This window comes from Cyanistes caeruleus, chromosome 6, assembly GCF_971803275.1.
Source record: "Cyanistes caeruleus chromosome 6, bCyaCae1.hap1.1, whole genome shotgun sequence".
Taxonomy (NCBI): domain Eukaryota; kingdom Metazoa; phylum Chordata; class Aves; order Passeriformes; family Paridae; genus Cyanistes; species Cyanistes caeruleus.
In genome coordinates this window covers 26,449,663-26,466,884 of record NC_141706.1, presented here as the reverse complement: position 1 = coordinate 26,466,884, position 17,222 = coordinate 26,449,663, and the positions used below count along the sequence as shown (strand labels likewise).

The following is a 17,222-nucleotide window of genomic DNA, read 5'->3' as shown; positions in this document are numbered from 1 at the left end:
TAACAATAGTATTTATACTAATATTGAAAATAACCCCCATAAACTAATTTTAATAAAATTATGCTAACAACATTATGTAAATATTTATTCCAAAATTAACTATCTTTTTTTTTTGCTATATTTTTTCTCCTTTACATTAACTTGTAGTATATTTCAACAATGGGTTTATATGTCAGAATACTTGCTGGAAACGGTTTTTGCAATCTGTCATTATAGGACAACCACTTTTCAACCAATGTTTTTTAATATGAACCTATAATAATATTTGATACTTCATATTTCTCCTAAATAACAGTGCTCTCAAGCACACAGTGTGATTCTTGGGGATTGTTCTGGCAGTGTTCTCAGGCACATTCTGTGACTCTTGGGAATGTCCTGTGCATGGCTAAGGTTTGTACTCGATGACCCTTCTGGGTCCCTTCTAATTCAGAATGCTCTGTGATTCTGTAATAAGCTAGTTTGGGAAATATAGCAGGCCTGACTTTTGTTTACAACCTCAAATAAGCCTGTCACTGACTTTCAGGCAATGATCTTACATGTAACAGTAGTGCTGCTGCTGGCAATTAACACCAGAACAAGTAGCTTTGAGTACTTCATATAGAACACAGCAAAAATAAACCATTTCAAGTGTAGGAATGGAATGAATACTACCTTTCCTCTTCACCTGCAATAATCAGGTAAATTTCTACTCTAGATTGCATCTCCAGCACATCCTGACTCAACAGAAGCAACTTTGACTAGCTCTGGAAGAATTTAAATATATATTTCTTCATAGAGGTTATCAAGGGTTCTGAATTTATGACTCAAAAATATTTTTATTGCCTATATTATGAGATTCCTTCCTGTAGAAGGAATCTTATAATATTAATACTTTTAAGGGAAAATTATTAAGATTTACAACAAAGTTTGACTATGAAATTTTTCTCTTTTTGATGAGTTACTCAGAAATCCTTTTCTAAGTTCCTGTGGAGTCTGCCTGCTGAGCTGAGTGCTCTATACCTTTTGCACTACCATGTTAGCATGCTGTGTTCTATCCCTTTAAACTGCACCGGTACCATTCGTTGTCAAAACAACTCACTGGGAGTTCTTTACGCCCGGAAAAAAGAATAAAACTAATTGTCTTCTTACTAGTTTTCCTATTAGCTGAAAAATCTTCTTGCAAGAATGATTTCTATTGTTCCTGGTCCCAAACTGATGAGCACAGTTTCCTTAAATATAATCCAGAAATAGTCAATGTTATGTGAAGTTAGCAAGATAACGGAAATAAATTTATTCTTTGTGTTTCAGGCATGGATTTATGGTTGTTCTGTCTGGCTGGTGTTCCTGTGCTGACACACACCTGGAATTGCTTTTTGGGTGTAGGACTTAATCTTTTACTGAATTTGTGCTGGCTAAAAAGGGAAAAAAATTAAGTAATAATTAAAATTAACTGAAACAGGGGACACAGTGCATTTAAAATAATTTCAAAACAAGTTTTTACATAAAGGTTTGCTTGATTTGTTACCCAAAGTTGTTGAATGACAGCACTTTTTTGAACAAGTTATACAACAAAATAGAGCACTTCAAAATAAGTTCCTTACCTCTTTCTCTGCTGCTAATATCAAAAACACTGACTATTGATACCTGCTCTAGAGTCCATATACATAAAATCTGTATGGTTTAATCATTCTCGGAGATGTGCCTATCTCCTCAGACACCTGCATCACCATTTAAAGTATACAGTCTATGAACTGAGTAATCCCTAACTGCAGTCATCATTGGCATGTGAAAATCTCAGATAACAGTCTGATGATTTGGTACTTCCTATGCTCCTTCATCTTCAGATTGCCAGGACATTGTTTTTATCCATATTTCAAGCTTTGAGTTTTTTCATATTCAGAAAATGCTTTTAAGGATCTTGCAGTTCACATATAAAGCTGTGTAGGTCACACAGACATTGAACTTTGTCCCGTTAGGAATACAGGATCAAGACAGGAATACAGGATCAGCTTTCAAGAGCTGTCCTTAACATTCTGTGTCATTTTATGTGGCTGTAAAATGATGACAAGATAAAATTTTAAGATATATTACTCACAAGATGTTCAAGTGAAAGCGGTCCTAGAAGTGAAATATGAATCTAGCAATACTCATTTTGGTTTGTTTTTTTTAAAAAAAGTTTCTATTAAGATTTTAATCCATTTCTCACTTAATAGCTCTGCCTAAATACTGTTGTGACATTGCTGGTTTTGACAGCTGTGCTAGATTAAGCTCTTCTTCATTGCACTCTCAACCCAGTCCCCTCTATTTCACTCCAGATTCCTTTCTCTGTAGGTAACCAAGTTACTGATTCCATCAGCAATTATCTTCTGTTTTTAATATTGATTTAAGTATTTGAATGTTGAATATGTTATTTTCACTTTGTCAACCTCTGATTTTGTTGTTTCATTTCATTTCAAAAAAACAGTCCAAAGATGCTGGTCATGGCTTTTTGTTTTGTTTTGTTTTTTTCTTTTACCTAAAAAAAGATATGCAGAGAACCTGGACTATCAATCTCAACAAAGCTGTAGTTTCAATTAAAATGACTCAAGATAATAAATTGAAGTCAAATGTCCATCTAAGAAAACATGTCCAAAAAGACAAAATAAAATTTGCATAAAAGTTTACTGTGTGTTTCTTTATTCCTCTTGAGGGAAAACCCTCAACACATCAAGCATAGAATGTTATCTTAGTGTCTATCCAGAATAATCATTGATTTTAAGTGGGGAAAATACAGCCTTTCCACCTTATATACAGGTCCCAAGTTAAATAAGCTCCTATTTAGAGGAAAAAATACGATAGAAATTAGCCAACAAACACATTAATGCATAATTACCACTGAGTATATTTCCTCATATTTTTCTTTATTTCTTCTGTACATCCAAAACAGTGGTCCTCTCTGGGCCTGTGATGTAGGGTAATGCAGACTCTCAGGAGCAGTGCCATTTCTGTTTTATTACAGCTTTTCTGTAATGCTCAGAATCTTCTCTAGCTGTTTGGGTGTTTTCTTAGGAATGCATTCATTTTACAAGACCAAGCTTGTTCTCTTTGAACTTGTCCTCCCTGCTGCACTATTACAAGATGAATTTTTCTTCAAGTTTGTGATATTTATGACACCTTCCATTTACATACTATTTTAATTCATGCTATAGATTGAAGATCTGTTTGTTATCTTTTACTGCCTATGAGCTTTTTCAAAATCATGGTATCATGCATCTGATTTCAACTTCATTCAAAACATTTCTGATAGAGTTTACACATCTGTTCAGTGCTGTTTCATGGCTCCCATGAAGAATTTCTCTGAAGTAATGGACCTATTGCAATTTGTTGGTGCTTGAAGAATTGGCAAATGGAAAATTAATATTGCATGAGTCAGTGCTTTGCATAACACAACAAACAGTAAAACACTTCTTTCTATGCATCATTTTAATGTAGACAACATTATGTTTTGAAAGGTGATGGTGGAGGAAGAGATCAAAGCTGTATTACTTTCTGAAATGTCAGAGATGGAAGAAAATTTCTGTTTGTTGTCAGCAAAGGAGTGTGGAATTGTGCAATCTTCCTAAGAAAATTTAACCACTCTGAACCTTATCAGAGACTGTTTAGTTTACTCATGGAATGCAGCAGAACAAGTCCTGTCTAAAAGAAATGGACATTCAAGAGAATTCAAGAGGAAGATGTACAGTCATATCAGTCAGAGATTGTTCATTTAATCAACTATTGCATAAGCGAATGCTTGGATTTTATTTGTTTTATTTGTTACCGTCCTCTTTAGGCATACTTGATACTCTTCTAAAGAAAATCCTTGTAGGAAATAAGCATGGTAGTTCCACAGGTAAATCACTGTGTGTCAATAAGAAGCCTGCCTTGTATTATTGCCCTGCTTCATTAGCTGAAATTTTAAGCAATGACTAACATCAGAATATATTGTAATTCAGCCTCATTTATTTAATAACCTTCATGGAAAATAAGGAAGTATTTGGATAAACTGTACAAAGAAATTGGCTGGATAATATCATCCTTGAACAACATCTGTCTGTCAAGCTCCTAAACTTCAGGTTTCAGTCCCTCATCCAGGGAACCAAAAGAGACTTCACTGTTCTCCACATTCAGAAATCACTTGTGCAGTTATGCCAGTTGTACTGCATGATTAACCTCCTCACTTTTGAAAGGGTTTTATTCTGTATATGTATATGTATATGCTGTACCTGTGAAAGATCTGCAAGCAGTGCATAGGCAGACCATGCTGTTAGGGGAAAGAGAAGTCATGTATATTGATATTTGAGGAAAAATTATCTCAGGCTCAGATGACTGACATAAAGGACAGTGACACAGAGCACATCATCACCAGCTGTCCCAGATAAATATTTTATATATAGTGGTACTACATTAATATTGATGATATATTGATATTTCCCACATTTGCTGTATAAATTAATGAACTACTGGAGCAAACAGCCAGAAGGAGTGGGATGATTTGTCACTCTGTAGCTTCCTCTATTTGCTATCTTCCCAAGGCTGTACATTATCCAGAATAACAAATGGAATTCATATGGCTCCCTTCTAATGTGCATTAGCTGTATCAGAGCTGTATCAGTGCCTCATGGTTTACCAGGATCAGTTCAGGAGAACCTCCCTATCTTCAGGTAATCTTTCTCTTCCTTAAAGAGAACTAATAATTAAGACATCTCCAAAGAGAAAGCTTTTCAGTTTGTTTTTGGTTTCTTGTTAAATTGTGAAACTGGTTCAACCAATTCACTTGCCCATGAAATTCATTTTACTGACTACCTCTGTCAAGTGGATATTCCCTATGACACTTATATATAATTTGTATTTTCTAATTATGCTGTTTGAAAATACATTAGATCATCTATCACTTTTGGTTAGAATGGATTTCCTGACTCTGTTCTTTTGGTTAGTAATGTCCATAGGGCTCCCTACTTCTGAGCTGGGGTTTTTGTTTGTTTATTCTTTTGTTTGTCTGTTTATAGATTCTATGCTATGTAGTCACATGTACTGTACTAGGTGCATTGCAAGACAGGCTTTAGCTCAGTTTGTAATCTAGGGAAAAGGTGGAGAAAGAGAAGGCTCCAACTTAACACATGCATATACAGCTCAGTGTCACCTCAGAACATCAGAACACGACACACTTTCACTTGCTGCATTGCTAACCTCTTAGGAAAAAATTTTTGAGTGAAGCACTCATAATTTTTAATCCAAAATTATCAAGTGGTTGAAATGCTTTTTTTTTTTTTTTTTGCTTTGTTATATAGGGTTTGTTTGCTTTTTTGATTGAGGGTTTTGCTGTTTAATTAAGGAGATGAGGTTTAGTTGCTTGGTTTTGGTGTTTTTTTTAGTGGCCAACCCACCTTGTAATATTTAACTATAAGAATCAACTTATATTTCACCTCTTTCAGGCAAGAGTTGGAAGAATGAATGCTTTTACAAATGGTTGAGCTACCTGAAAAGAATGAACCGCACATACGTAATCAAGCCAAGCAATTCAGCATAGTTCTACTATTGGCTTGATTTAATTGTTTTTACAGACAACTTATGGCTAATGAAGATTTTTTTTAATTATAAATGTTGCCATATAATTTGATGTCTATGTGGAGTGTGTCAGATTTCTCTGTATTCTAGAGGTTTCTCTTATTCTGCTAAACATTTTCAGAGCTCAATAGCACATTGCTGTAGATATGATTACACTTTCAGTTGGCACAGCATTTTCTTGTTGATTGCAGGGTGGTAAACAGCTCCCTTTGGTGCCTTTTCCTCTCATCTGGAGCACAGAACCTAACTGCTGTGACCACTTATGTGACAAATTTGGCAGATGCAAGATCCCAGATGGAAAGCTCTCAAATTTGTGTTTCCAGTGTAGCATCTGGGTATATGATTGGCTTCCTGGCTGACTCCTTACAAGATCTCCTGGGCTGCCTTTACATATTTTCCAGTTATAGAAGCTGCAGTTATACAAGACTATTTGAGAAGACCTCCTCATCATCTATTGAAGTTATAACTTCCTTTAATTATAGTGCCCCCACATTCTATTACCTAAAATTATCATATTGACCAGAGAGTTAGGTTATTTGAATTTGAAACAATTCTGCTTCATTGTTGAGAATATACATGCCATTTAGAGGTCATATTTCATTCTCTGTTCTAGGATAGTTCACAGGATTAATAATTTTAAATCCACAGTAACTTCACTGAGATTAAAATAGTTTTTCCAGACTCTTGCTGATACCACTGTTTAGTGTCTGGCTCTTCTATTGATTAGGGTCTGGTTTATTATCATCTTTTTAGAGATTTGGTTTTATTCTTTTCAGTAGCTGGCCATCCTGCATTAATTGCATCTTATAAATACTGACATTTGTCTATATCCGATATTGTATTAAGGGCCATTATGTCGCTGAAAGTTTGGCTTTGCAGGTAAGATATAAAACTGAAAACTTATTTCTCTTACTAAAAGATCTCACAGCATTGTTTTGCAAGAATAATATCTTACCATCAGTTTCTTGTATAAACTGCAGTTAGCTTAATTACATTCTGTCTCCCTAAATTTCTTCTGTAGTACCATTTTGGTAAGTAATTTTTCATTTTCACTCTTAAAACTGTTGTGCAACACTGCTTTATGCAGTTAAACATCTGCTGTATTCCACCCCAGTGGTGTTTGATTCACCACTAGATGAAGAGATCACTGTGTGCCTGACATATAATACACTTTGGTATCCTTTGGGATAAATATAAATTCAATGTGTTATAACAAATCTGTCACACAGGGCTTTGTGGTTGTCAGTACGTTGCAAGTCACAGCATTTTGGAACATCACAAGCAGAAGTGATGGAACAGTAGAATCAGCTTTTAAATGCATCTGACTCTAAGAGAAAAGAATTCCTATTTCTATAGGAATTATGGCATGCAGTTGAACAGCTGTTATCCCAATGCTTAGAAGACTTTGCAAGATTTCCTGACGATTCTGATTCTTAACATTCCCCTGACACAAAATTATTCTGGATGGTTCTTGAGAAAAGGAAGTGGCTTGTAGACCATAGAATAAAACAGATCTGTCCAAATCCTCCTTCTTTTGAATACCTGAAGTTTCCATGAGCAAACTGGATGGAGAGTGGTGTATCCCCAAGTATTACACTAGGGAACTTCTCATTTTTCATTACTGCCACAACAGTGGCCCAGAAACTGGTTTAGCAATGTTATATCTATCCTGGTAATAAAAGGCAAAGATATTGTGGAGATGGTTGTTTGCCTTTGATTTTCATGAGTACTCTGAATTGGTGAATACCATTCCTAAATCATGACACTGTGTTTTAGGGAGAATGTGACGCTTATTCCTTAGTCCATTGGAATTCAAGTCACATGAGCATGGTGAAAAATTCTAGCTAAAAACTCACCTGCAAAATTGGAAATAATTTGGGATATCTTAGATACTCAGGAATGACGACAACTGGTTGCTATATAAGAAGATTGAACTACTTCTAAATGAAAAACCTCTGCAATACAGTGAGACAAATCCATAAAGTCTAGTACTTATCAGGGACTATAGTTCATAAAATTCTTTTGCTGCCCATTGAAATTTTGAGCAGTCTTGCTAGTGATGTGTTTCAATGAGAAACTTAATTCCAGCTGCTTGAATAAATATTCTTTCTTAAAACAGTTCATAAATTAATTTCAACATGCTTGCACACTCTATAGCCTACAGTTTAGGACTCGTAAATCTACATATGTATGCAGCCTAGTTACGGCTTATGTGTCAGATGGGATCCAAAGAAAAGCCAATACTGGAAAGCCAATAATACACATACACCGCTATTTATGTTAGGATTCAAATATGCCTATTAAACTGTTGGCTAAAGGAGCTCAGGAGATAATAAATGCCAGATAAACTATAGGCAGATGCAAGGAAATGTGTAAGAAGAAGGGAGGGAAAAGCACTGCAAAGTGTTACTTTATTCACAAGCTTAATGCACAGCAGAACTAAATGCATTTTATTTGTTATAATGGCCACATATTCTTTGTCTAGTACAATAAAATGCTGCATATAAATATATGCTATGATGTAATATGCTACAAATGTATAATACATCAAGGAGTATCTAGACCCAGTAGGTTGTTCAAAAGATATTAACCTTGATTTAAGGAATCCTTTTGGTCTCTTCAGCATTGCAAGAAGGAAAAGAGGGAGAGAAACCCCAGGGCCTTGGCAAAGACAATTTGCATTCTATTTTGTAAGTCTTCCTTTTCCATCTTCTTTAAATGTACTGACAGACAGACACTATGATGCATTGATCCATATGTTATTTTTCTTCAGCCAACATAAAAGGATGGGAATTTACTGATGATTAAATCTTCAAAAGTAGTACTGGTTTAGAAGTTCAGATGGATTTGGTGCAGCTTATTTTTACCTTTTGGGCTTCATAGGTCTCTCTAACCAAAACTTAGAGAGATCCTTTTATTTTCTTCTAAGAACTCCAGTCCTTTCCTACTGAATATATAACAGGAACAATGGCTCTCATTTTCTCCCTAATTTTAAATGATTCTTACTGAACCAGGTTACAACTACTGCTATAGAAATAATAATATGTACAATGAGTAAAGTTTGTAACCTAAAGAATAGGACAAGAAATAAAGTTTTTATGTTTTAAAAGTGTAGTGGTTTAGATTTGCCAATTTCATTTTCCCAGCCAATGCACCAAATACATGTCGTGGTGTTAAAGCAGTAACTAAAAAAAAATTACTAGAAAACTTACTTATTTCTTGCTGTGAGATATGGATTAGAACAAGAATAAAACAGGCTTAAAATTTAAAAGGAATAAAGGTTTATTAACGAAACTACAAAAACAAGAACACCGGAATAAACCTCCAGAAAACCCTTTTATCCCTCACTACCCACCATTCCCTTGTTCACATGACAACATAGAGACAAAAAACTTTGCAACTTTGGTGTTTTAAAACAGTCCCAATTTTGCTAGAGTCTTTTCATCACCTTTGTAGAGAAACAGAAATCTTCTTCTGCTAAACTATGGAGTTTCTCACAAGAAAACTATAGCTTTCTATTTCTCTGATGCCAGCTGCCCGGAAATTCTGCCATCAGTTCTCTCTTCCCATTTCACATCACTCTGAGGTGTGTTATGGGTCAATGAGTCTAGGGATATCATTTTTAAGGATGAGTTATTCAAAGGCAAAAGTTCTCTTCATCTGTCTCTGTGAGCTTCTCTGGAAACAGAAGTTTTCTCTTTGTCTCTCAAGGCCCCAGATCTTCAACTATTACTTCGCCTCACTCTGTTCCAGCACCTCACTGTATCACAATTACTCTACCTTTTGCTCAAAATCCACACTTCGAACACTCCATTTCTCCCTATATACTCTGTTATGTATTAAAGGAGGTTTTTTTCAGAACATTATTGTCCATCTCCATAGCTTTAACAGAAAAATATTTCAGCTTATAAAGCATCTCCTTATTCTCTCTTCCCCATCTAAAACTTAACTCTTTTCTTCACTGTCTTTGATGGTTTTATGATGTCTTCTTCGTGTTGATTGTCTCTCCCTCTGTCTCTCTGGGAAAAAGGAGTAATCTGTATGTTTTATCCAGGCAGTAAAAGAATTAAAGTCATGGAAAGCTGCAAGTGTTCATGGTGTCAGGTTTCAGTTGAGCAGAAACTACAAACCAAGCCAGGCCGGCCAGCTCCATTTCTCTCCCCCTGCCCTCTGCGGCCTTGTCCGGCCTGGAGTTGGAGGAGGAGGCCGAGACAGAGCCTTGTTACCTTGTCAGAGGCAGGAAACCCAGAGAGAACAAGAGAGCTCTGGCTTTACATCTTAAGGTAGGGTTCACAAGTTGATCTCACTTTTCAATGGTCAAAACTGCTGTCAATTCTTAGAAATGACTGATAATTGGTCAGAAGGAAGGACTCCCATCAGCCACCAGCAGCTTCAATTTCCTTAGCTCCCAAAGCTATCTTAAAGGTAAAGTCACCCCATGACAAAAAGTTATTCTTAAATACATATATATCGATTACAGGAACTTAGCAAGCTTTGTTAACTAATTAAATGTCCAAGGAGACATTGTTTTCTTTATATTTTTCCTGGCTTACACCTAAGCACATCTATCTACACACAGAGATGAGCCTTGTACATACATTTCCTATTTTACATGAAAAAGAGAAAGAAATTTTGTGGATCTGCTTTCTCTTTAACTCTCTGCCATTAGGCAGAAGGTACCTCAGGGCCACTTACTTGCTAGCAATGATGGGAAGAAACCACAATCTCCTTGGAGAAAGGATAATGGAGTTGCAAACAGACATAACTTAAGAGGACTGCATATCTTATGAAAAAAAAACCAAACCACTATCCTACATTCTTCAAATCTTATGGGCCTATAGTTCATTATATAATGTACCTTGTCAAACAACTCTGTTGGATGTAAAAAAGGTTCTCCATGGAATTTCTCTGTAAAAGCAGCCCCATACTTATGGCTTGTTTTGTACTCTACTTAGCAGAATGTTAAATTAAAATTTGGTTTTAAGGCTTAATTCAGATTTAAGTGAAACAACTCTTGTGATTGCAATCTAAAGTGACAAATTTCACTTTAACAATCCTAGTTCTATCCTAAAAGATTCTATGGCACAATAAAGAACTTGACTTCTGTGAAAAGACTTTTTTCCAAATGAAACATATTTTTTAATGATTGTCCTGGGGTGATGTTATGGGGAGAGGCCGCTTGAATTTACTTTCTGGAGGGACCCCATTTGGAAGTTTTCTCCCAAATTACCCTAAACCAGGACAATGATGAATTAAACAAAATTAATACAAACTGCAGAATTTCCTTGCACAAAACAAAGTTCATAAACATGGCAAGAAGTCAGTTAGAGGATGACAATCCTTTGGTATTAAAACTAATCAGTCTTAATATGATGGTTATATAATTAAATCACAATTGATAATAAAATGTGCATAATTCATTATTAGAGAAACAGGATGTCCTTGCAAAGATGAGCATTGATGAAAATTATTTGTGTGTGGATAATGGAATATCGGCTCAAAAAATGCCTTGTGATGCAAAGCTGTGACTTCAGGCTTTTTTTTTTTTGACAAAGACAATTTTGAAAGCAATGCTGTGGTTCATAATTCATATTTAATAAATGCATCAAAGCAAGATAATTAATTAATACCTTTTCAGTTAGGTGAGAGGAGGTTACTAATTTTTACCTACAAATGCAGAAGAATAAATTAATCAGAATATGAAAATAAATTCTTATAATTGTTTTCTCCTGACAATTTTTGCAATTTTGTGTTTCTGATGAAACAATTTTAAATCAGCATATCTGCTGTAAAAAAAAATAAATAAAAAACCCCCAAAAAATCAGATGCCTCTCAGTATTAAAAGGCTGGGAAAATTAGATTCTAGTAATTTAAGAAACTCAGAAACTATGAAGTCAAGAAATAATTCTTATTTTCTTTTAAATTATCTTGAGAACATCATGAAATTTTCATTATTGTGAGAAATTTTCCCAGTCCAACTGTGATTCCTGAAAAGACCTCCAATATCAGTTTCTCATGACAATTTCCATCTTTCTTCAACATTTCATTTTATATCTTGCTCCAAATGTTCTCCTATTTTTCTAGAATCATCCAACTGTTGCCAATGGACTGTCTCTGTGACATGGGTTTACCTATGTGTATCCATTTCCACTTTCTGCAATTTTCCTCTGCCTGACACTAATTTATTGGGAAAAACTTCATTGATTTGTTCTTTGCAACCTCTGTGAAAAGATGATTCAATATTACTGTTACACAGAGTGGTTCTTCTAATAATTTATATTGTCTACAATTCTGCTGAAACCTCTTTAATATGTATACTAAAGAACAAAATATTATGGGTCTAAGTATGGCTTAAATGCTCCAGCCATATTTTTTACTTAAAAATAACAACTGAACCACAGTGGAGTAGCAGGAAATCCTCTGGGTTTTTTTCTGAACCACAATGCAAAAGAAAATTTTGAAGCAGGGGTGATATGATGTTTATTACTGATATATTTAAGTGCAAGTGTGGGGGTGTGTGTGTGTGTCTGTATGTGTGTGTTTGTGCATTGCCATTCCATTTCTAGAGTGACTCTAGCTCTGGGACCAACCTAGCAGCTATAAAACATTTTACTACCAGAGACTACATGAGGAAAAGAACCTTCTTTTCTCTTTCAGTTCTAAAGGTATCTACAAGCACAACTTCCAGTTGTGAAGGTTGAATGCTGGTGGAGGTTTTGGGTTTTTAGGGAATCTATTTTTAAGGGTAAGTCTCTGCCCTTCTGTAAAAGTTGTTTAGAAGCCCACTGTTTATTTAAAGCAGTGAGTCTTCCTGGGTAGGCTGGATTTTTTTCACCTGAAAATGTATGGCAAATTTGAGCACGTATATGTGTAGATGCAAAGGAGCAACATTATCTTTCTGGAGAAACAGACTGTCACATAGAGGCAACCTCCTCTGAATGGTTCACCAGGAAGCAGCTTTCTGTCTTTTGACTTAAGCCAAAGCTTCACTATAAATAAAGAAAAAATCATGCCTATAAAGAGACTCCTATGGGCAAGCTAAAATCTAAAGAAATCTCAAAAAATCTCTATGAGGACTAAACTGGTAGTAGTTACATATTTTGGCAGTTACCTTTAGCTTCACACAGCAGCCAACCTTTCAGCCTGCATCCAGCCATAAGCAGACAGGCGCTCAGCAATCCCAACACTGAGTAATCATACAGTGAGAAATCAACTTGGGAGTGCAATGTGATGCTTTGCTAGGAATTGGATGACAAATGATGATGATCAACCAGAAGATAAACAATAACAAGTGGGCTTAATGACAACATTACAAGATTCGTTGGCACCAATATTTTCACTGCTCACTGGCACAGTCCCCTGGCTATGCTGCATTTCTTGTGCCAAATTGGAACCCCCTCCATAATTACTTTTCTCTCTCAGTTATGTTTATAATCCATTTTGCTGCCCAAAAAGTAAATTTTTATCTCACCACCAAAAAAGAGACATACTTTAAAACTTACTTTAGATGAGATAGTAAGATATAGACAGACACATTTTTAAAGAGACTCTTATATTTCTTTCTGCTTAAAAAACATACGTATACAAAGTTTTTAAAAGAGAAGCAGGGCTGAATTAGCAAATATGTTTGATATTGAAATTTCTATGCTAAAAATGGCACCAATCCGAGTGAGATGTGGCACTGTGTCCATGCCATCGCAGTTGGCCAGAAACTTGGAGTGATAGGCTGAGATTCTTTGGAAGGGAGATCAAGAACTCAAGAGTGAAAAGAGACAGATAGCAGAAAAAGCTGGAAGACAGCACCCATATGGCAATGTAGGGAGAACTGATGCATTAGTGCTTTTGGGCTTCATTTGGACTTCTAATCAATCTTCAGTTTAGTGCCCTGGCTATCCATCAAATTGTTAACCAAAAAAATCACTAGATACAAATGTGAGCATTATTATGAAACATAGATAAAGTTGAAATTGCTGACTATAAACATGCATACATCACTGCTTTATGTTTTGCAACATATGCTTGTAAAACTAATAATAAAGCTATATACAGTAAATACACAAAGAAGTATATGCGCAGAAGAAAAGAAACCAAACATAAAAGTTCCTTCTCAGCTTTGGAGACTGGTTGACCACCCAGCAAAATAACTTTTTAGCTAAATTTCTCAGTAGTGCCTGCATTAAAAATTTTGCACAGAATCTCAAACCATTTGAAAGTTTAATTCTTGAAAAGTTTCTCAAACTCAGTCTAAACCCATGAATCTCACTGAAAGGGTGATGCTGATCACAGCTGGGAGCCTGAAGTTCCTTTCTATTTTTCTGATTGTTACTGCCTTTCTTATGTTTTCCTTACCCTGAAAACCATAAGAGCCTTGGACCATTGCCATATTTATATTGTCTCTAACTTTTTGAGGCCAACACTGGTTGAGTTTTGGCTTATTCTTGTGATCACTGTGGAATAGAATAATTTCAGGCTTGTCACCCACCTAGCATATTACTCATAAAATGCCTGAATTTTCCTAATGTGAGTTGCATGGTATTTCATTGCAAGGTATACCAGATGCAGTGAAATGCATGTATGAATAACAAGTCCTTCAAGAGAAGCTTGGTTCATATTTATAGCAGAAATATATATCCATATATATGGATTATCTTCCTTATTTATTTTCCTCTGGGAAACATACATTTGGTATTCTGTGTTAACTGGGAAGCTGTTTGGTACTCAGGGTATAAAATCAACTTACTCAACATGGCTGACGTTCTAAATTTTAAACACAAGGTATCTGCCAGTGTCCTTACACCAAAGGGTATTTATAAAGAAGGTTTTCTTAAATTAGCTTAATTTTTGAGGTTGCTCCTGAGAAATTGTTCCAAATGAATTAAAAATTGACTCATTAGAACAAAAAGAATTCAGAATAAATCAACTCCGTTCTGTCTCTGTCACTTTCACTTGTAAGCATGAAGCTTCTTGCTATTTATTAACTTGAGTCTTTTCTAGGGATGACAAATGATTAAGACATATGATCCTGAACTACAGAAGCCTGCTGTAACATTTCACAAAATATTAATAGTAAAAAGTACTGGAATAATGAAAATGGAGAGATTTAATGCATCAAGTTATAGGATAACATTCTTTTATAAGCTGTAGTGTGTTTAGTTGAAAAGGAGAGGGCAGAAATAGGTGTACTAGCTCACCAGAAGTTTATGAATTATAAATGTGATATACCTGAGAAAAAGGTCAATATACTTCTGATATGCTTGAGGCAAAGTGCAGATAGGAAAACAGAAGTGTTGTTGTACAACATCATCAGCAAGACCTTATGTGGCAGGCTGTGTGCACCTGTGATTACTGTCATAAAAAAAGATGAGCTCACCCTTGAACAGACATGTTAAGTGCTATTAGGGTAACTGAGACATGGAGACGCTGAAAAGAAATGCACCCAAAGAGAAAATAAGAAAATTTTATTTGAGGGGTCTATCGGTGGAGCAAGCCATCCAGTTTTAGAAGAGCTCTCCAAATAACAGTGCAGAAAAGATAGGCCTGTTGTATCATGCATGTGTTGCTATATACAGACAGGAGGTGTGTTGCAAATGCTGTGATGCACTTCACTCATAAGAGAGGAACTACGATGGATTTTACTGATATAAACCAGTGTGTTAACAAAGTTCAGTGTTAAATGTGAATGTGGTTTAACAAGACTTGATGACAAGGTGTAATAGAGTATTTATTCTACTGTGTAGAGTATGGGTCTGGATGCACTCATGCTTACGGCTTAAAGTGGGAGAGGAGGACAGCACACTTATTTTTGTGAGTTTGCATTTGTTTAATACTGATTAAAATAACATAAACCAACCATTAACCTTTGAAGTTTGTTAGCATGTGCAAATGTTGTTCCCATTTATGTAAAGTCTGACCATGTCTTTATTTGCTTATATATTTATTTCAGTTTTACATATATTACTGTTGATATTTCCCGAAAGCAGAATTCATATACTTCAACAAATGGTAAGGAGTTAAAAAGTTAATATCTTTCATGTGTGGATCACCAGTTTTCAAAGGAACTTGAAACCATTATAAATGATGCTAATTTAACTAAACTCACCAGGGCAATATTCCTCCCTTTGCAGAAGACTGAGTTTTGCATTCAATAATGCTAAATGACACAAAATAAACCTAATGCCAAAATATAGAGTACAGTCCAAGTAAATAGTTTTCATAAGTTTTCATTATAAAGAATTAATGATAGCAAAAGTAAAAACTGATGCTCTATACACTACAATTCACAAATCATCTAATTTCCAGACTTCTCACTTGACATAAATTATCTTAGGAAGGGATCAGCAAGAGCACTAAATACTGATTTAATTCATAAATATCAGAAAATAAACAGAATTGTAATATTTTGGAAAGCAGCTACAAAGGTAAAGCAGTTTGTGCTTATTGAAATTAGTTTTCATAATAATATACATGATATTGAAATCCTGCCTTTTTCTCCTCTTGTTCCATACATATTTTTTTATACATACATTTACTTTATACAAAAAATTAGTTATTATTTATCAATTTGCTATTATTTATATATGTATTATCTTGATATTGTTATTATAAATTAATCAATTTTTATTCATGCATTTTATTTTATACACACATATAATTTGCTATACCCACACCCATATTTTTTTACTGCAACATACTAGCCATTAAGTAAGAGCTGAAAGTTTATCCAAATAAGCCACAAATAAGGGTACATTAATGTTAAATGAGCAGTAAAATACATAAATGTGGTTCATACTGTTAGTTAACAAGAATATTAAGTGCACTTTTTTTTCTACCACTTCAGACAGGGATTTTAGGAATCTGTGCATTGAACACTTTTTACACTGAAATGTTGTATCAGCAGCACAGGATATGGTCATCAGGTAAAAAATCTCTGCCTTTTTGATCATAACCAACAGCAGTTGCAAACAGAAAATGTTAATTTACTGACAGTATGCAACAGATAATTGTGATGAACTCTTTCACAATTGTGCCTTTCAAACGGTTCTCATTTGACTAATATACAGTTTGGCTGACATCTGCTCTTTTGACATTAACAGCTTTGTTTCAGTTAAAAAGAAAAAGAACATATAAATCGCTTATCTTCATGTACAAATGTCTTTTAGTCCACTTGAATTTGTGAGGGGGAGCCATGAACTCCTGTGCTGAAATCTCAGTTTTATCTGTATGATATAAACCGGCTAAGTGAAATTATGTTTGGGTTCAGATTTCCAGTTAGAAAAATTAATAAATCTAGGTGGTCTTAATTAAGTATTGTCCTCATTAAGGTGTGGATTAGAATAGCATTTAGCATTTCTAGAAAAGGGATTTCTGTTATAGGGTTTAATTAGAATGCTATCTGTGTAATAAATCAAGTGAACTGACTGAGATATTTGTTATTCATATAAACAATTCCCTTAAAAGATCTATGACTACAGATCAAAAATATTAAAATCAGAAAATGAAAAATTTATGATAAGCCCCACTTTATCCTTTTTTCACATACATTAGGATAAAATTTGCAGTAAGGGAACTGCATGCTACTGAACTAAATCTTTATTTTTATGAGTGTGTAAATGGGAAAACACCTACCATTTATCTCTGTAACTAATTTACTGCTAGCT

The 17,222-nt window shown here is 34.8% G+C and overlaps 1 long non-coding RNA gene across 1 annotated transcript in view; it reads left to right on the top strand.

Annotated features, from left to right (window-relative positions):
• The first annotated feature begins 9,683 nt into the window (after positions 1 to 9,683).
• The window catches only part of LOC147652537 (uncharacterized), a 36,398-nt gene continuing 28,859 nt past the window's right edge, over positions 9,684 to 17,222 (top strand). The window contains exons 1-3 of the long non-coding RNA XR_015287782.1: positions 9,684 to 9,848; positions 15,509 to 15,567; positions 16,403 to 16,481. This is a non-coding gene — a long non-coding RNA (uncharacterized LOC147652537). The remainder of the gene's footprint in view (positions 9,849 to 15,508; positions 15,568 to 16,402; positions 16,482 to 17,222) is intronic.